The 20,867-nt window shown below is 41.8% G+C and overlaps 1 long non-coding RNA gene across 1 annotated transcript; it reads right to left on the reverse strand.

Moving 5' to 3' along the window:
- Nucleotides 1–966: 966 nt before the first annotated feature.
- Nucleotides 967–19,009, reverse strand: LOC144586634 (uncharacterized). Its single transcript, XR_013541562.1, has 2 exons — nt 10,583–19,009; nt 967–3,758 (listed from the first exon to the last, which is right to left on the reverse strand). It is a non-coding gene; the product is annotated as an uncharacterized LOC144586634 (long non-coding RNA).
- Nucleotides 19,010–20,867: the final 1,858 nt, after the last annotated feature.

Genomic DNA, 20,867 nt, shown 5'->3' on the forward strand with positions numbered 1-20,867 from the left:
ACGTTGTTATGCTAATGAAAGCATCTTATGTGTTGGGAATCCTTTGAAGTCTGATTTCACAAACCCTAGAACACCAGCTGAAACACCTCTCCTCAGGATTAATATGCTTTCAACTCTAATTAGAGGCTATCTCTCAACCTCTGTTTTTGGCCCAGGTTAAGATGAATGTTGTGGAAGCTGAAAACATATTCCTCTCTAGCTCCCTCTAGTGCCCCCACATGAAACGAGATACACCTTCCAAGTGCTGCAACTCATCTTTCATGTGTAAAAAATGTACCATTTTGTGCCATGTTATGATACTCAACCACAAGCCAGTCCTGAAGGGCTTGATAAACATTAAGGCATGTAAAAAGCATGTAATCTCTTTTGATCAGAACAATGATAGGCAGATACCCAAACCTATGCAATAGAAACCACAACTTTACATCGATAGTGGATTTCACAAGAAACATCCTTTGGATAATGTGCTCCTGGAGATACGTATGCATAGATTTTGAAAAATCTATGATTTCATAAGCCATTGGCATTCCTCATTAGCATTCATGGTGCAACCAGATTTAGATAAACAGGTTTTAACGCAAATCAAAGTCAACATGCAACAATTACAGCCAACATCTGGTCATATATATAGGCAGGCCTTTGGCAAAATGTTTGACTGTCAAGGAAATGATTTATCAGGGCATGCCATACTTGGTACCTTTTTTGGACACACCTTTAAATTGTAAGTTGGGAACAATTTTGAGAGAAAGGCAGGATGCAAATAAAATGAACAACTGGCCAACATATAATTTATATTACTTAAAATAAGTGTTGTGGAAATTGTTATACTTCTAGTTATATTTCTTTGTAACTAGCAGAATTTAAAGTACAAACAAGAACTGCAGAGAGAATGTGTAAGAGTCCCAAGTCCAAGTGCTGCCCCTCTTCACAGTAGCACTTTGTATAATAAAAATCAATCTAAAAGCATTTAAGTAGATAAAGCATCTTTACTTACAGTTGTGATCTTCAGTTACAGTCAGAAGTATTTTAAAAGGAAAAAAAGAAATACATTGCCGTCTCAAACATGTGGGAGATTCAGTCCACCATGAAGTCACATGGTCAGAGGTTAAAAGAAGAGGGTTACATGTCTACTTTTGTCAGAGGTCAGAGAAGGGAGTAAACAAGCAATGGAAGTGAAACAAACAAATAGGAAAAGAGAAGAGGCAAGCTAGAGATAGAGAAAATAACTTTGCTAATTGGTTATTGGCAAGATGCAATTACATTAGGCTGTGAAGTCATCTTCCCACTCAAACTAGTGTTAGGTTGCATGCAAGATTGTTATTTTCTCCAACACCTAATCTCAAGCTTACATGTAACACCCCTCAAGCTCCATGTTGCTTCACAGTTTCTTTAAATGATCTTTTGGAAGACTCTTTGTCAGAATATCAGCTGTCACCTCTGCAGTAGGACAGTAGATTATCTGAATGGTCCGCTTCTCAGTCAGGTCACATACTAGATGGTACTTCATGGCTGGTGTGTGCATTCATCTTCTCACTCTGTAACAGTTTGATGAAGCTCTGGTTGTCTTCAATCATCTGATCTGGCATCTCTTCATCTCTCCCAAAGTCCTTTAGTAGCTTCCTTAGCCATAGCAGTTCTCTGCATGCTTCTGCTGTGGTGATGCATTCTGACACTGTGGAAGAAAAGCTACAATATCTTATTTATAACTAATCCATAAAATAGACCCACTACCATACATAAACAGGAACCAACTGATAGGCTTATAATCTGTGCTATCCTCTGCTCAGTCTGTACCTGAGTACCCTACAAGCTTTGGTTTTCTGCTGGCTGGCAGTCTTAACTTAAAGTCCATAGTTCATTTCAAGTGTCTAACTACACTTTTGACAGTTGTCCAGTCACCCTGTGTTGGTGAATTAACTTTTCTGTTCAGTATTCCTACACCAGTAGCTATACCAGGTCTAGGAGTGGTCGTTAAGTACTGTACAATGTTTTCCTGTACTGTAGCTGTTCTGTAGTTGCCATTGTTTGGCAGAGGTTCTCTCTCCTCTCTGCCTTTCAGAAAATCTGTTGTCGTATGTGTTGCAACAGAGTGGGCACCACAGAGGCCTGATGTCTCCAGAAGTTCAAGAACATTTTGTTTCTGGTTCAGCAAATATGACCTATCCACCTCTCTTTCAGTTTGAATGTCCGATAGTATATTGCATGTCCCAACGTTTTTATTCCAACCCATGGCATACAATATCTTTGTACAGTATTCCTGTTCCCTTTGAGTAGCCTTATTTAGATCATTGACATAGGCAATAATGAAAGTTAAATGCCCATTTCTGCTTCTGGTATACAAGCACTGATCTGCATCACCTTTCTTCAAACCTTGTTGCAGTAGCATCTTCTTCAGTTCCTCATTCCAGGCACGAGCTTCATGCTTAAATCCATACAGGCCTTTCTTTAGTTTGCACGATGTTTGTGGTTAAGGAAACTGGGCGACTCTTCCATGCACAACTCCTCTGCACTCACTCCATCTAGAAATGCAATCTTGACATCTAGTTACTTGACTTGCATCTGCCTGGAAGCTGCTACACTTAGTAGCATTCTTATTGGGCTGTGCTTGACAAGAGGAACAAAGGTTTCATCCAAGTCTTCTCCATACTTCTGTAGGAATCCCTTTGCAACCAATCTTGTCTTATAGCATCCCACTTCTCCTTCCACATTCTGCTTCACCTTGAAGATCCACTTGCATCCAATGGCTTTCTTCCCCAATGCTAGTTTGATAAAGGTTCATGTCTCGTTTTTGTGTAACGTTTTCCCTCTCTTCTCTCACAGCTTCTCTCCATCTGGCAGCTTCAGCTGCTGCCATCTGTTCAATTTCTTCCCAGGTTACTGTCTCATTCATCAGCGACGACTTTGTAAGATAGGTGAGGTTAAGAAGTGAGACAACTTTGTTTGGTAGTGATAATCATCTGATGACTAACTTTGGAGCACCTTGTGGTCTTGGTGCCTCTTCCAGTTCAACAGCCTCAGCATCTCCATATCTGTCTCCTTTTCTTGGTGCACTGCTCTCATCTTGTGTGTCATTGTCTTCTGTTTGACTCAGGTTGTAAAGATGTTGACACTGTTATACCTACAGTAGTAGAGTTCCCATATATTGGCCTGTCCTTCAGAGATATCTAACACAGTCCCTCTTTTGTCAGGTCTCCTTCATCCATCAAAATGAACCACATGTCTTATGCTGGTTTCCCTTTTTTGAAAGTCAACCACTTTATTGCTTTTGCTGCCAGGAGCATAGCCAAGCAAACAAGTCTGTTCTGTTCTAGAGTTCAGTTTGTGCCATTTCTGTTTTGGTATGTAGGCATATGCCAAGCTTCCAAAGCCCCAAATGTCATAATTCAACTGATGTTTTTGTGGTGCCTTTGGTTGGTAATCTGTTCTGGAGATATGTTGCAGTCATGATTGCATTACCACAAAATTTGTTGGGCAACTCCTCATCTGCAAGCATGCATCGTGACACCTTCCCAAAAAGATCTGGTTCCTTTCAGCTGCTCCATTCTGCTCAGGAGTATGTGCAGTGCTCCTCCTGAGCAAAATGCCTTGTTCCTCCAGGAAGGCTTGCTTGTGTGGTGCGAGAGGTACTCGCCCCCATTGTCTGTCTGAAATGCTGTGGGTTTTCTCTATAATTTGTTGCTCATCAGGACCACATACATCTTGAGCATGTCTCACTCTTCTCCTTCAGTAGGTAGCTAGGTAGGTAGGTGACACAGTACCTTTAAAAAAATCATCCACAAAATATTAAAATATATATATTTTGTGTCCTAGTGATGGCACATTTAGTGGCCCACACTCTATGTCAGATCCAGCACTTTGGTGTTCCTATTCTCAGTCCTTGGTAAAAATGAGGGTCTAGTTTCTTTTCCATGATACAGTTACACCCCTGGTTGTGTTATTTGCATTGTGTTGGTTTGCCATGATATCTATATGGTGATGGTTCTGCAGTTCAAGGAAAACCTTTGAATTGCTGTGTGCAGTGTGATGGTAACAGAGCTTCAAATGGGAGTTGTAGTCCAATAATACCTGGGTTACACAAGGCTGAGAACCACTGATCTAAAGTTAAATCCCAGGAGCTGATTCCTTTTTTTCATCAGTTAACCACTTCTCACAAAGCAATTGTCAGGGCCATTTTTCAACAAGTGCACCATTGATGTTGGGCTCATATGAGTTCCAGTTTCAAAGTAATAATTTTTTGTTAGGGGTGTCCCCACCACCACCACCAACAACAACAACACAATGTGGAATGCTGATTTGCTCTGTTGCACAATATACTGGTTATTGCTGCATTCTCATGCATCAATAAAACGTTTTTGGAGTTCTGCTGACCATCATAAAAATGTCCGATGCCACTGATTTTCATAGTCAATATTGCTCACATGTCAGGTATTTTGCATTATGTGTAATATAAATGAATTTGTAAATGAACAGTATCTCATTAAAAATCACTGTAAGATTTCTTTCCTTTTATCTGTAAATGTTAAGAAGGGTACTGCTATATGAAGTATGCTGGGTTTCAGGCCAAATTTATTTTAAAGGCTAAGATACAGTGATTATATTTGCTGTTCTCACTTTCTTTCAGACTAGTATGTAAAAGATACTGCAATACCATAATAGCTGTTTTAGATTTTTGTTCAATGTTGTAGCTCTGGAAAACTTTTTTTCTATTACAATTTCTTTATTTTAATACCAATCGTAATAATAATTTGCAAAAAGTAGGTCAGAAAGACTTCATTTAAGTAAAAGGTTTTTTGGGCCGTAAACTAATGAGTTGGTACTGCGTACTCAGTTGGCAATAAATGTTTTCTTGCAGCCTAATAGTGTCTGGCAAGATCTTCTGTGTTGGAAGAGGTCCAAACAACACATGACACAACCTGAACTCCCGATGTCCTCTGTTTCTTTTATTTATTTTCAAATTTGATCAGGAGACTCGCTCTGAGGGAAGGGCTATTAGCCGCTTCTTCCTTGCCATTTCTCAAACTGAACTGCTTCATCGCAGGTTACCATTAGCCCTGGTCATGTCAAAGACTGTATTCTGCAGGACTAGTCAGCATAAAAAGAAGTCAGCTGGATCAGACCAAAGAGCTGTTTAGTCCAGCGTTGTGTGCCCACAGTGGCTTGCCAGTCCAAATGCCCACGGGAACCAGCAACCCTACGGAAACAATTTCAACTAGATTAATTGGGGTGGGCACACAGCCTCCCACAGCAGTGCTTCCCAAATTAAACTGGCATATTTATACCTGTGCCTTGAAGTGAAGTTAATATGAAGTAATTAGCCTGTTTCAGTCTGTATATCCAAAATGAACAAATTCTTGTCACACCTTTACACAGACCAGGTTATTTTAGTGTGACTTCTTGTGGATTACATCCACTTCTTCTGAAATAAATCAGTCTTAAAGAAGTCAGACGCCATTGTTGCTCTTCTTCTTTAGGTAGAACAGGTCACAATTATTCTTTGAAGTAGAACAGGTCACCGCTATTCTGTTAAGTAATGATTTGGCTAGAATTGAACATTTGACTTTTATTCGTGAGGGGAGCTGAAGGCAAGAGTTCGTGGGTAAACCAGGTCTGCTCATGTAGCTTCTGACTTTGCATTTACAACCACTTATCTGGAAATGTGACTTTTGAGAGATATTCATGGCAATCAACAGCACTAAAATAGTGAGAAGACCTTTAATGTCTGCCTTTAGCCATTTCACTGTTGATGCTTACATGGTAGCCTTAACAAAACAAAACACAAAACACTTGTCTAAGTATTTCCCTTGTAGGACTTTGAATTTCCGTGCTTCCGTTATTTATTTTATTGATATCCAATGTAGTTACACTTAATGCATTACTAAACTTTAGAAGAGTGAAGCTTAGACCAGCCTTAACTACTACTTGGAGAACTGGGGCATTACTTGATACTCTCCTCCTCCTCCTCCTCTTCTTCATCATCTTTTAAAGGTTTTTTTTACAGGTTCTAAACTGACACAATACATTTGGCTATGTTTACATAGATGTAAAACAGAACTTTCTTGGAAAACTGATGGATCAATTTATTTTTTTCAAGTTATGTACTTCCTGTTAGCCTAGTTAAAGATTTCCACTGGAAAGATATCTCTTTCTCACCATAAAATGTCTCTACATGTCCCAAGACTCAAAACGCTATCATTACGGAAAAGCATATTATGAGCTGGATAGAAACACGGTTCATAATTTCCTGTGACTGGGCAATTTCTGACAGCCTTTTCTTTCTTTTTTTTTCCTCATCCAAATCCAGCTACACTCCAGAGCCGCTCACCTGTTCTTGTAGATTTTCTTCATTTTATACACAGTCTGACATTGTCTAAGAGATATAATTTATAACCCATAGACATTTTAACTTAAAGTTGTGAGAAAAACAAAACTTTGCACGTTTTGTCCCTCCTTTTATTTATTCTGATAGTTTTATGGTGGCTGTGCTTTGTTGTGCAATCCTTTCTCATTTCTTCATGTCTTGCCTCCCAAATTGCAAACAAACAAAATGTGTGGGAAATTGCCACACTATTAAGCCTTTTATTGTGTTGCATTCTCTTTGGACTGTTCCGTTTTGGAATTCCCCAGGTGCAGTCTTGGAATCCGTGGCTGGAATCTTCTTCATTTGCTCCACTCATGCGACGCTTGGTTACACAAGCCATGGGACATTTTTTGGAAACCAGTGCAAAGAGGCATCCAGCTGCCTCTTGGGCAAACATAGGCTCTATGCGTTGCAACAGGGGTGACCTTCTGAGCTTGTGGGAGCTCCTCAGGCCAAGCGTTACATCTTGCAAGCAGCCAATAGCCTTCTTGCATGCATTTCCTTTACAGTGCAACCTTGGGGCTTGGGATAGCTGTCGAGGGCACAACAGAGGATGCGCCACAAAGGCTCAGATTCATTCTGTAATTGTGAAATTCATGAAGACATGGAGTGTCAAACCTTAGCCTTTGAGGGCATACAACCCCAGGAGTAAGAAATGAGAGAGCTGTAGAGCAAAAACCAGCTGGAGGGCCACCGGTTGCACACCTTTTCAGCATTAAACAGTTAACCCTACTTCAAGATATTAAAAAAAAATGAAAAAATGTCAAATATTTCTTTGTGATTCTTACCCCAAAATGAAATTTATCTTTATCCAAGAGCCAGTGTATAATCTTCCAAGAATCCCTACAGGGATGTTCCATGATAATTTGATGTCTGAGGTAAAATATTGCCCCTAAAGATTCCATGAATGGAAATCACTGGGCTGGCCACTTGACCCTTTAGCAAAGGGATCTCTCCTGTAGGGTGCTCTTAGGGGGTGCTGAGCAGACTGTTCAGTACAGGTAATTGTGTTCTCCTGCATCTCATTGCCCCCCCTCTCCCTCCCTCCCTCTCCCTCTCCTCCCCCCCTCTCTGCATCTGCATCCCAAGGTACCTGTCTCTATCTCAAAGACAGGCAATTTGTAGCCTTCCAGATGTTACTAATCCTCCCAGTCAATGGTGAGGCATCATGGAGCTGCTACAAATCTTCTGAAGCATGTACACAGCAGCTCTGCTTTGTAGCTTGGCAAAAGTTTCTGTCTCTCTCTGTCTGTCTGTCTTTGTTTCTCAGTCTAAATGATCCAACTGCCAGAACAATCAGTCCCACTGACTGAATAATTCAGGAGAGGGGTTGTTGCTTTTGAATTTGCTGTAAAATCACATGGTTCTCATGGGACTTTTGAGTCCTCACTGCCGCCTCCACCACATCCCCAGCCACCACCACAGCCATATTCCCAGTGTCCAGGCAAGGCCAGTCAGGTGATCAGGAAGCGGACCTCATTATTTTCAGATGCATTCACATATCTGGAATTGATTTCAATGAATTGCTTCTACACCTGCCCCCCAAATAAAGGGACTTCTGGTGGAGGAATAGAAAAACTTTCTCCCTTGTCACATGACTCCACATGGGCCTTGTGCAAATTTAAATTGATGTAAAACATGCTCAACTCAGTTTAAATGGGGGGGAGAGGTTAGAAGTAGGATCAGGCTCTAAGACTGAACTGCTTTTTCAACTGAAGGCATGACAGAAAAGAGAGCTACCTTGCCCTCTGCCTCAGGCAGGAAAAATGTTTGCGCATATGTGCCTGCATGTGTCCGTGTGTCCGTGTGTGTCCGTGTGTGTCCGTGTGTGTGTGTGTGTGTGTGTGTGTGTGTGTGTGTGTAATGGTAGATTCAACAACTAGATAAATGTGGGATTACACAGGGGCAGTGGGAAACTGGAATTCAATTAATCTGATAATTTTCTCTGAAGATGGAAGGCTGGCAATTGAGACCGTTTTTGAATTTCTGTGAGAACAGTTTCCAAGCAAGCAGATGTTTAAGGGCCAAATCTGAGTGGGGCACCAAACCTTTGCATTTGCCCCACATGGCTGCCTGCTAAAGACATCCTTTCCATCTCAGTCTCCCTAGGGGGCTGCTCGAGATGTTCTGCAAAGATCCTGTTACCTCTTTTAGGGAACAACAACAACAAAAGTTCTCTTTTGTTCTCCTCCTTGAAGATGTGAGAATATACTTTCCTTTCCTTCCCTCCCCTGCTTTACATCTGTGTATGATGTTGACATGGGCCACTGTGAATAGAACAGTGGGATTTCTTGCCTCCCGGTTTTGGTGCAAATATCCTGGCAACAGTAAGCAGGGCCCAGATGAGTCTATGTTTGGTAGAGAGCCCACCCGAAAATCCCAGGAACATGACCTTGGGTTCTATGACAGAAGAAATCACTGGGAAGAAATAATATGGTCAGTCAGTCAATCTTGAAAGATCCATTATCCTTTGCCTTAGAATCCTTATTATGCACTACATGAATATTGTTGCTCAGGTGGCAGAAGAAGAAGAAGAAGAAGAAGAAGAAGAAGAAGAAGAAGAAGAAGAAGAAGAAGAAGAAGAAGAAGAAGAAGAAGAAGAAGTATCTCAAAGGACTTTCAAAACATTGGCTCAGACCTATTAATACTTTTCCCCATAGTTGTCCCAGGGCAACCCGCAGCTCTCCAGATGTCCTTGGACCCTTGCCCCCAACACCCTTAATGATGAGCTATGAGAGACGGAGCTGTCAGGACATGGGGTCCCAACGAAATCTGAAGGGCTGCAATCCCATCCCACAATGAAAGGCAATGTTCTTCGACAGGTGAGACTCTCAGATTCTGAGATCTACTGTCCCACAAGTGATTTTTTTTCCAAGCTTTGCCCTTAAGCTATGAAAATGTTTTGGGCTGTTACCTCACACTGTTCTCAAAGAAGGGCAAGGATGTGTGGAAAGGATCAGTGATTAATTTTTGCTTCAAAGACAGACACCAACTTTTGCTGCCTCTCTTTGAAGGAAGCTGTACAAGAGCTGTTTTGGAGACCCTCTTCTTATATCCTGTCATTCAGAGAGGCACAGCCTTTGCTGCAGGTGCACCCTGTTCATGGCACTCCACTCTCTCCTCCCAAAAGGCAAGCTTGATTTATTCCCAGTTTGCTTTAAACTGACAGTATAGATGTCCTGTTCTGTGTTGTTTTCAATGTTTTTCAGTGATTTATTTTGCTATTTACTAGAAGCCATTTTTGAACTTCATTACATTTAAGGTTGTTATTTCTGTGTTTAGCTAGTGGTAGTTCTTGTTATCATCAATGCAACAGCCTTTGATTGGCTTGTACTGCACTTTTATTGTACATCACCCCAGGTGCCTGATAGGTAGAGAGTATGATTCATAAATGGAAGGAAGGAAGGAATTGAGTTATCTCACTTTTTAATGCAGGCGCAGAGCCAGAGATGGGAAGAGATGACAAACAAATCTGTTTCATTGAAAAAGTGCTTCTAACCAACGCACAGAAACCAAGTTCTACAAAACTGACAGTCCATTCAATAATACTGGCTTTTGAGAGTGTATCTCTCTTGATCTATGGCAGCAAAAATACAAAACTGTAAATCGCAATAATCATACTCCTAATTGTTACCTAAGACAGCAGCCTCACTCTGCCTAATGAAAGGGCCATCCCTTAGTAGCAATAACTAGTAAAGACTGGTGTGACTGATTTCCCAAGTGTAGTGAATCTAGTGTGAGTTTTTATCCAGACTTTAAAGAAGATAGCCTAGGAGTGAAACCTTTTCTGATGATGGGATTCAGCACCTTGAATAACTCCTGTAAAGTTTATACTAAAACTTGGAATGGATCCACCACCTCTCTGAAATTGGAGTCACCAGTCTCCAATGGGATGAACTTGAGTATCTGCATTATTGTATCCTACCTTCATGAAACTGTAACAGCAAAGATGAAGCATACCAATATAGCAGGGCTGCTGTAAACAACTGCACTCTACAGAGCAGCCATCATTCAATGGTGGTTGTGTGTTTGTTTAAGGTACATGTAATCTTGTTCCTCAGTCCTAGAAATTTTGGAGCAGTCTGTGTTGAAAAATGATGTTGTGTAAAAAGAAAGAAAGAAAAAGAGAAGAGAAGAAAAAAGAGGAAAGATCCAAAAGGTATAATTCCTCTCACGAGCACATATATAAACCATGAACAGAATCAGATGCTGCGTCAAACTTACCTCAGAGAGCATTCTCACATTAGTGGTAGTGACAGCTGAATGGATGTCGTGAATGGAGCACAGCCCAGAGCTTTGTAAGTGTGCAAATAAGGCTTGCGGTCTTTGATGACAAGACATTTACCTGTTGCCAAATGTACCAGAAATTTTAAACATCACGTTGCTATAAAGTCCACATTGCTGAGTCATGACTATGTTTAATAAGTAGCCATGCCCTTTTTTAGTAAAGCAATGTGGTTTGCATTTAGGATTATGCTTGCAGTTAGCCGCACTTCTGTTACAAGTCTGTTTTCCGGAGGATTATAACTTGGCTGTAAGAGGCTTACTTGAGGGATGACGTTTAACAGAGACAAGGTCTTGGCTAAGTTGTGAATTTGGGGTGTGCTTCTTCTTCTTCTTCTTCTTCTTCTTCTTCTTCTTTTTGTAGCAAACTTTTAAAACATCACTTCAAGTTGTTACACAGAACAAGTATGGTATATATTTAGCCATTTACAAGGAGACTTATATGATGACTTACCGCAGTCGGCCAGTTTCAGAAACCACATTTCATAGATACTCAGTCTGAAGGAATGCCTCTAAACCTGGAATTCTCCACTTTTCACAGAGAAGAAAGTCAGGAAAAGAAACCACTGTGGGTATCCACAGATATAAATCAGGCACCTCAAATCCTGCAGAGGCAACAAAAAGGGTTCTAAGAGTTACTCCACTTCTAAGATGTGGCGACTCTTCCCCAAATTCCATTTGGTTGGCCATCCATCCATGTAGAGCAACAGGAGTGCCATGCAGAGGAGGTCTTCCATTTTGGAAGAACACCAAGAGAAAGTGCTGAATACACAGCAGGAGCAGGAAAAGGCCTTGAGGTTACTGACATTTCCAAACTGCCCGAACATCCCCACACTCACACAGACTAGGAGACCAGAAGGAATGTGACAATTCTGAATTAATAACTGAGAGAACATGTGTGTGTGATGTTTAGCCATCTCTGCTGTAACTCCAACCAGAAACCCCAGTCAGCACAGTTGGTGGTGAAAGCTTCTGGGAACTGCAATCCAAGAACACCTGGGTGACCTAGTGTTGGGCATCACTGGCTTAGGAGCTAAAGTACTCACTTCAGAACAGGGGCAGGTTTCTAGAAATCAGAACCCATAGGAAGAAAGGAAGTTGAAGGGGAAAGTGAAGTGGGGAAAAAGAGATGGTACCAATGTACAAAACACTAACACTGCATTTATAAGTCTTCCCATTAGACTCAAAAGAGCTGATGGTTGGGCTTCCTATAAAAATAGATTCAAAATCAGCTGAGCATAATGCCTTCCTGAACATCCATGTGGGTTTACAAGCATAGGGAAAAGAGTACAGAGGTTAATATAGCAATACAAAGATTCAATCTAACAGCATCAACTGATGATACTAGCAATGCACATGTTCACCATGCTACGGAGATGGCACCAGAATGGACACTAGGCTATACATTGTTAACATAGCTAAGAGGATTTCTGGATTATCACAGGGAGCAACAAAATCTTGTTAATTATGCCCACCAGCATAACAGAATTAACATAAATCACATTGGTAAATTGCTGCAAGTGACAAATTTAGCTGAGGCATCTGCTGTTGGGTGGCCAGTACCTGGGTTAACTGCTTTAACTTGCAGCAGTTCACCAGCAAGATTAATACAAATTGACATTACATCTCTGTAAACCCTCAACAGAATGTTGGGCAATAGGTTTAGTCCATAAAAGCAGTAATGCAGAAGTGTGTGTGCCAATAGCATTGAAGACACCCAGGAAGATGAAGACTTGCTCGTTTCCCCAACGGCTGGCTTCAGAAGCTTCGCACAGCTAAAATGGGCAATCCTGGATGCACAAGAGTAAAAATGTTATCGGAGAAAGCATATGTCTTTGATGTATGTGGTTAACAGAGCAATTCATCTGGAATTCATTTTGGTTCGAGATACAAAGGGTTTTCTGTTACTGCTACTAAAAATATGTATTGCAAATCTTGGACGATGTGAGGTTGGGTTCTCTGATAATGCCAAAATGGTTAATTGAGCTGACCAGATTTACAATAACTTTACTGGCAGAAGGACAAACAAAAACCTCAGGAGTTCTGGGGGGGGGGGAGGAAGGGTTGTTTAGACATTTATCACTGAGGGAGGAGCCTGGTGGAGCAGACCTTCAGGGGGAAAAAGCGTGCTGCTTATATATCGCTCCATAGTGCTTCAAGCACTCTCTGGGTGGTTTACAAGTTAATTATTCAGGCTACACATTGCCCCCCCCCCAGCGAGCTGGGTACTCATTTTACCGACCTCGGAAGGATAGAAGGCTGAGTCAAACTTGAGCCGCTACCTGGGATTGAACCCCAGGTTGTGAGCACAGTTTTGGCTGCAGTACAGCGATTTAACCACTGCGCCACGAGGCTCAGAAAGACTTTTTAAGATCTGTCCAGACTTGTATTCTCCATTGTGAAATCTTTGGACTCCAAGGTGATAAAAGCTATCCATTCCTATTTTAAATAGAAACCATTTTAAAAACGGGATTGTGATATTTAAGGTTAATATCTGTTCAGATGCAACCTGGGCTGCAGCAGGGCTTGGTTTGACAGTCCTATATAACCACACCTTAAAAGAAAACAAGTTACCTATAGCTGGTATAAATAACTAGATATAAAAGTAGCGACGCTGAAAAATGAATGCAGTTTTTCAGCAACTGTCACATAGGGACAAAGAGAACTATTTCAACAACCAAGGCAGAGAAATACTGTAGAGAAAGACAACAAAAGGGAAAAATAAGAGATCTCCTCCAGAAATTCCAAGAAATCAAAGGGAAATTCAAGCCTAGATTAGGGATGCTGAGTGACCAGGAGAAAATTAAAAGAAAGTGGAAACAGTATACTGAAGACCTACCTGTATGGAAGGAACAAAAGGACGACAGACTCCTTTGAAGAGGAAGCCTGTAACAGAGAGTCTGCCATTCTAAAAAGTGAAAGCTGCTATGAAAGCATTAGGAAATTAATCACCAAGGGTAGATGACAGTGACAGATTTTATTTTCTTGGGCTCCATGATCACTGCAGATGGAGACAGCAGCCACGAAATTAAAAGACACCTGCTTCTGGGGAGGAAAGCGATGACAAACCTTGACAGCATCTTAAAAAGCAGAGATATCACCTTGCCAACAAAAGTCCGCATAGTCAAAGCTATGGTTTTTCCTGTAGTGATGTATGGAAGTGAGAGCTGGACCATAAAGAAAGCAAACCGCCGAAAAATTGATGCCTTTGAACTGTGGTGCTAGAGGAGGCTCTTGAGAGTCCCCTGGACTGCAAGGAGAACAAACCTATCAATTCTAAAGGAAATCAACCCTGAGTGCTCACTGGAAGGACAGATCCTGAAGCTGAAGCTCCAATACTTTGGCCATCTCATGAGAAGAGAAGACTCCTTGGAAAAGACCTTGATGTTAGGAAAGTGTGATGGCAAGAGGAGAAGGGGACGACAGAGGATGAGATGGCTGGACAGTGTCTGCGAAGCAACCAACATGAAATTGACAGAACTCCGGGAGGCAGTGGAAGACAGGAGGGCCTGGCGTGCTCTGGTCCATGGGGTCACGAAGAGTCGGACACGACTAAACGACGAAACGACGAGATGGAATACCAATAGAATTATTTCAAGCCATAGAGAATGAATCTGTCAAAATCCTAACAGGAATATGTCAGCAAACATGGATAACAAAACAATGATCCATGGACCGAGACCAGAAACACTCAACACTCATTCCAATCCATAAGAAAGTAGATGTCAAGGAGTGTAGTATCTATAGGACCATTGATTTAATTTCCCATGTAAGCAAAATGATATTCAAGTTGTTGCAACAAAGACTTGTTTATCTTTGTTGAAATGCTTGATGTTCAAGCTGGATTTCAAAAAGGAAGAGGCACTCAAGATCACATTGCAACTATCTGCTGGCTACTGGAGTGTGATGAAAAGCTTCAGAAGAAGATCAATTTATGCTTTATAGATTACAAAGCCTTTGACTGTGTAGATCATGAGAACATATGGGTTGTTCTTGAAGAAATAGGTGTGCCTCAACACTTGATTGCCCTCTGTGTAACTTGTGTCGTGGACAAGAAGCTAATGTTAGGACACAATATGGAGAGACAGAATGGTTTCCTATAGACAAAGGCATCAGACAGGGGTGCATTTTATCCCCTTATTTGTTCAATCTATATGCAGAACAAATCATACAGAAAGCCACACTTGATTCAGAGAAAGGAGAAAATAGGTGGAAGAAACAGCAGTAAATTAAGATATGCAAAGGACATCATCTCTCTGGAAGAAAGCAGTAGTGACTTGAAACAACTGTTGGGGAAAGTGAAAGAAGAAAGTGGTAAAGCAAGATTGCACCTGGACATAAAGAAGAGAACAATCATGACTACAGAAGAATGACACATCTTTAATACTGACAATGAAGAAACTGAAATAGTGAAATATTTCCTGTTCAGTCATAAATCCAAATGGAGGCTGCAGACAAGAAATCAGAAGACTGAGACCAGGAAGAGCAGCAATGAAAGAAGTAGAAAAGATCCTCAAGTGTAAGGATGTGTCACTGGAAGCCAAGGTCAAGATCATCCACATTCTTGTATTTCTGATCAACACGTATGGGTGTGAAAGCTGGAAAGCCAAAAAAAAAAAAGACAGGAGAAAAAATGATTTGTTTGGAATATGGTGCTGGAGGAGTTTTGTGGATACCCTGGACTGCCAGAAAAATGAACATGTGGGTGTTAGAGCAGATCAAGCCTGAACTATCTCTAGAGGCAAAAATGTTGAAGCTGAGGTCACATCATTAAAAAGCAAGATTCTTTGGAAAAAAAACAATAATGCTAGGAAAGATGGAAGGCAACAGGAAAAGGGGAAGATCAAATTTAAGATGGATTTATCCCCTAAAGGAAGCCACAAGTTTGAGTCTGCAGGAGCTGAGAAGGACTGTTGGGAACAGGGCATTTGGGAGGTCACTCACTCATAGGGTCGCCATAAATCAGAGGCAATGTGAAGGCACAAAACAACAACATAGCTAGGTACTTGCAGTTGGGGGGGGGGAGGAGTCCTCTTCCAGTACAAGGGTAAGGCTACAGTACATTATGATTGTGACTTAATGGGGCATGACTTCACTCCTTTTTGTGGTTCAACTTCATCTTCTAATTACTCTCATAGTACTGGGATATGCCCTTAATAAATGGAGGAGGAAGAATATAATGTGGTTCAAGGTGTTGTGACTCATGCAGTCTGCCTCATGCTATGTTGTTTATGTTGAGTTGGCAACAGGTTGAACAGGAAAGGTGTGTTTTGTGCTGCTGGCCAGTCGTTTCCAGCATTCCAATGCTTGTTCCCACAAAAAACAATTTAAAATTAATTATTCTAGTGAATTCCGAAAGACAGGAGGGCCTGGCGTGCTCTGGTCCATGGGGTCACAAAGAGTCGGACACGACTTAATGACTGAACAACAACAAGAAGTGAATTCTGAGATAGCTGAGAAGAATTTTTTTTAATTGTAGTTATATCAGTAACTAATTCCTTGGGAAAGCGTCAGAACTATTATTCTAAATATCTGGAAGTTGAGTCATAGCAAGTGGACTTCTTTCTTATTAGGTTGAAACGTTTTGCTTGTCATCCAAGTAGCTTTTTCAATCTTTGGAGAGTTGGCAGGAAATCACTGATATATCCTCCAAGTTGGTTTCAATTCCCTCTGGTCTGAATCGGCTCCTTAGAAGTACAAAGGACTGGAGGGGGTGCGAGTGAAAATCCCCCTTCTGCAGCCCTTCGCCATCCACTGTCATGGGTCGTTAAATGTTAACAGTGGTCTTTCTGGTGTGTATGCTTCTGATCTTTCTGGGGATGGATGAAAGGGCAGCATGATAAATAGCAGACAGAATGTATCTAAGGCCTCTACCCCTGTTGAGTGAGAGATTTTCTATATGCAAAAAATAGGGCTCTAACAAGCCTATTCAGACCAGGGGGAAGTGAAACCAATGTGGAGGATATATATCATGGATCTCCTGTCAACTCTCCTCAGACTGAAGAAGCCACTTGGATGAGTAGCAAAACATTTCAACCTGGTAAGAAAGAAATCCAGTTGTCATGATTCCACATCCAGATAACCTCACTCAGATGACTGAGAATCTTTGCGGATATACAGTGGTGCCTCACATTAGACTATGTCTAGATGGTAGACTATGTCTAGATGGGCGGCATATAAATGCAATAAATAAATAAATAAATTATGACGTTAATTCGTTCCACCGAAATCGCTGTAGAACGAAAATGTCGTAAAGCGAAAATTAAAAAGCCATTGAAACGCATTAAAACCTCGTTAATGCATTCCAATCGGCTAAGAACTCACCGTCCAGCAAAGATCCTCCATAGGGGCGGCCATTTTCAGGTGCCTGTGCAGCGAAAAATGGCTCCTAAACACAGCGGGGAGCCATTTTGAGCACCCAGAGGCCATTTTGAAACCCCAACAATCAGCTGTTTTGATAGTCGGGAAGCGGAAATCGGTTCCCAAAACAGGGAACCAATCATTGCGCAGCGAAATTCCCCCATTCAAAACGTCATTTTGTGATTGCTTTTGCAATCACAAAAACCTCATCGTAATGCGGATTCATCGTTAAACGGAGCGCCCGTCTTGCGAGGCACCACTGTATTGCTATCATTCTAAGTAGTTACTTCCTAAACTGTGTGTGATCCACCAATTTAAACCCAACCTACTAAACGTGAGGACGTGGGTGGTGCTGTGAGTTAAACCGCTGAGCCACTGGGCTGTCGACTGAAAGGTCAACAGTTTAAATCCGTGCAACGGGGTGAGTTCCCTTTGCTTGTTCTAGCTCCTGCCAACCTCGTGGTTCGAAATCATGCAAATATGGATAGATGAATAGGTGCCACCTTGGTGGGAAGGTAACAGGGTTCTATGTCTAGTCATGCCAACCCCGTGACCATGGAAAGCATCTGTGAACATACGCCAGCTCCTTGGCTTACAAATGGAGATGAGCCCCAGCCCCTAGAGTCAGACACGACTGGACTTAAAGGTCAAGATTTACTTTTACCTACTGAACATGCATAGTGGCCTCTTTGGGACATGAAAAACCAGGGGACAGTCCAGATGAACTGCTGAACAGTTTGGTGGTTTAGGTACAGTATTTGGCTGTGCAGGTTGGGAGTTCAGTTCCCTACTGTGCTTCCTTGACAGGGGCTAGACTCAATAATCCTTATTAACTGATATATGTAATATAGAATTTAATCCTGAGATAGCTTTGTTATCACTATTCGTAAATGTGGAATACGATATGATGACTAGAGAGTTGATTGCCAATTTATTAACAGCAACCAGATTAATAATAGCCAGGAATTGGAAATCAAAACTTGAATTTCAAATGGAAGAATGGTATAATGAAATATAGAACATTGCTATAAATGAGAAATTAACTTGTAATTTAAAGATTAAGAAAGGAGAGATAAAAATAATTTTTATGATATACAGGGCAGATTTATTAAATATGTGCTAACAAAAGGGAAAGGGAAAGTTCCAAATCAGGAATCGATGCAGTTCTGGAAAAGAGGTCAATAAAGGAAGAAGAAGAATAAAGGCAATGGAAGAAGAAGACTACTGCAAGAAGTTCCGACTAGGGTGGTGGGGAGCACAATTGATTTGTATTTTGGTTTATATATTTTATGTTGTAGTTTATAATAAATAAATAAATAAATAAATAAATAAATAAATAAATAAATAAATAAATAAATAAATAAATAAATAAATAAATAAATAAATAAATAAATAAGGTAACGAACCTATAGAAGATATAAGAGTGTATCTTGTTATTGCTGCCATAAATCCCCATGCTGGCACAGCCTGAGATACAAGTTGGTTTTGTTACAAATTCCAGACACTCATTGTCAAGAAAGAGGACATATATCAAGGCTTTTCTGGATGGAATTCCTGTTTCAAAATATTAATCATTTAATCTCATTTTGGACACAGTCTGAAGAGAACAATCTAAGATTCTGGTTTCTGTTATGCCAGTGAAAACGCGTGTGCGTGCGTGCGTGCGTGCCTGCGTGCGTGCCTGCGTGTGTGCGTGTGTGTGTGTGAACACAGTAGGTCCAATCCAGTTTATCCTTAAGATGTTGCTCCATCTGTTGCTCTAACAAAAGACAAGTATTTTTTTTTCTGCTCCAAAGACACATTTTCATGACAGAACCCACTGTTGGCCAGAAGTCTACCAGAGATGGCTTTCTCCGCCTGCAAATATGTTAAGAGCAAACAGGTGGAGGGGAACTTCTGTGTCCCTGGAATGTACAGGAAAGAGCTGTAACTGGGCCTATCCGTAAAGCAAACAACAGGTTCATTCCCACTCCGGCTGCCCTGCAGCAGCGCCAAGAGGGTTCCTCTCCTGCCCTGCTCACTGCGGCACTGAAGGAAAGTGGTATTTTGCTCTACTGCCCTCGGAATAGCTTTCCAAACTTTGCTTGAGTGTGTCATTAAGATGAGGCGGCTCCCTGGGCTCACTGCGGTCAGACGGCAGAACGCTGGCGTGAAGGGAAAGACCAGAAGTTCCGGGTCTTTCTGGTAGAGCCGTCTCTCATAAAGACCTCCAAACAAACCCAAACTAGCCCACTGTCTAGCCCAAACCTTAAGAGAGACCAAGATACACATGATTTAGAGGAAGAGAATCTACAGGGAAAGGGGGTGTCGCAGGCAGTGGACACCCGAGACCTGGAAGAAGGACTGAAAGGGTTAAAAGTATCTATCCCTTCTAAGGAAGAATTGGTGGGAAAAGGGAAGACTGAGAAGGTAGTAGAAGAAGAAGGGGGGCTGGGGGAGATTAGTTCAGCTCGGGACAACATCCCAGGAGGTTGGATCTGGATGCAGGACCCATGGACGGGAAAATGGGAACAAGTCCGGGTACCTAAAACTGAAGCTGAGAACCGAAGGAAGAGAGGCTTACCCCAAAAACCATCTTATTGGGGTGAGTCTGAGACCCGTGAATGGAGAAGGAGGATCAGGGAAGAGAAAGAGGCCATCACTAGACAGAAAGAGGCTCGTCAAGCATGGCATCTAGAAGAACTAAGGGAGATGAGATGTTTCCTGGACCTTGGGGTAACTCGCCAAGAGAGGGAGACCCGTCCTGGGGATGGATGGGGGATGAAGAGACCCTCCCGCTTTTGAGTCCAAATGACCCTGAGTTGGTGGCGGTCCATGGGACCAGGATATGGTTAATGGTGCGAAAGAAAGCCTTTGGCTGCCCTTGCGAGAGCCGTTGCTCGAACAAAAAACTTTAAGCAAACATGTTATGGTTGAAACCCCGTTGGGTGAAGTAATAAAAGACAAGAAAGTTATTTGACAAAAAGTCTGGTGGTATTTTATTGGAAAGAAGGGAAGCCCAAACCAACGACCGCTCACAACTGGCTCACTAAAATCGCTTCCTTGACCTAGCAAGGAATACAGCAGGCCAGGTGAGCTTTCGTTTAAAGGAGATCACACTGCCATACAAGCCTGTGTCTTAAATCTGGCAGGAAACCAAAGACTCTTTATAGACTTGGCAAGTGCTCCTAAGCAAGTTGGTGTCACAGCTGTGAAGGAAAACAAATATAGCCTCACCCAAAGAGCTTCATATGTGTCTTCCCATCTCCTCCTCCTCCTCCTCCTTCTGGCATGCACGGTAAGAGTCAGACATGGGATCTGGGGGCAATTTTGGACTTTAAATCCAAATCCAAGTTGGCCACCATCCTTTAATGACCACAAACTGTTCTGCTGCATTTTACAACATACAGTGTGTTTTATTGCTCTTGTTGTTCCGTCACAGCCAGCTCAATGAAGAGCTGTTGCTTGCCGATGTTGGGACGTGGCCCCACACAGAGCAGAAGGGATGTGCAAGATGTACCATCTCCTGCCGCCTATCCCTAGGTATCACAGGTTGCCTCCTGACAGCAATCCATGGCCACGGAAGGATCTCCTTCAGCTGCAGCAGCCTGGCTTTCCGCCTGTTGCAACCAGGTGTGTAGTGCTGTCAGTAAAAGAAGAGGGCTGCTTGCAAAAGCACACAGCAACAGGAAAACTGGGTGCAGCTCTGATGTGGATAGTAAATGGTTGAGTAGGAATTCCTTCTCCTCATAGAACCCTTGCAGATTGCTTTTGTTTTTGTTTATATTTGTGTTTGTGTTCTTGTTGTTCTGGTTGTTAACAGGGAATATTGTAATTTTGATCTTGATCTTGTATAACTATGGCATCTGTTTTTTTTAATGTTTTT

The sequence above is a fragment of the Pogona vitticeps genome, chromosome 2 (genome assembly GCF_051106095.1).
Source record: "Pogona vitticeps strain Pit_001003342236 chromosome 2, PviZW2.1, whole genome shotgun sequence".
Taxonomy (NCBI): Eukaryota; Metazoa; Chordata; class Lepidosauria; order Squamata; family Agamidae; genus Pogona; species Pogona vitticeps.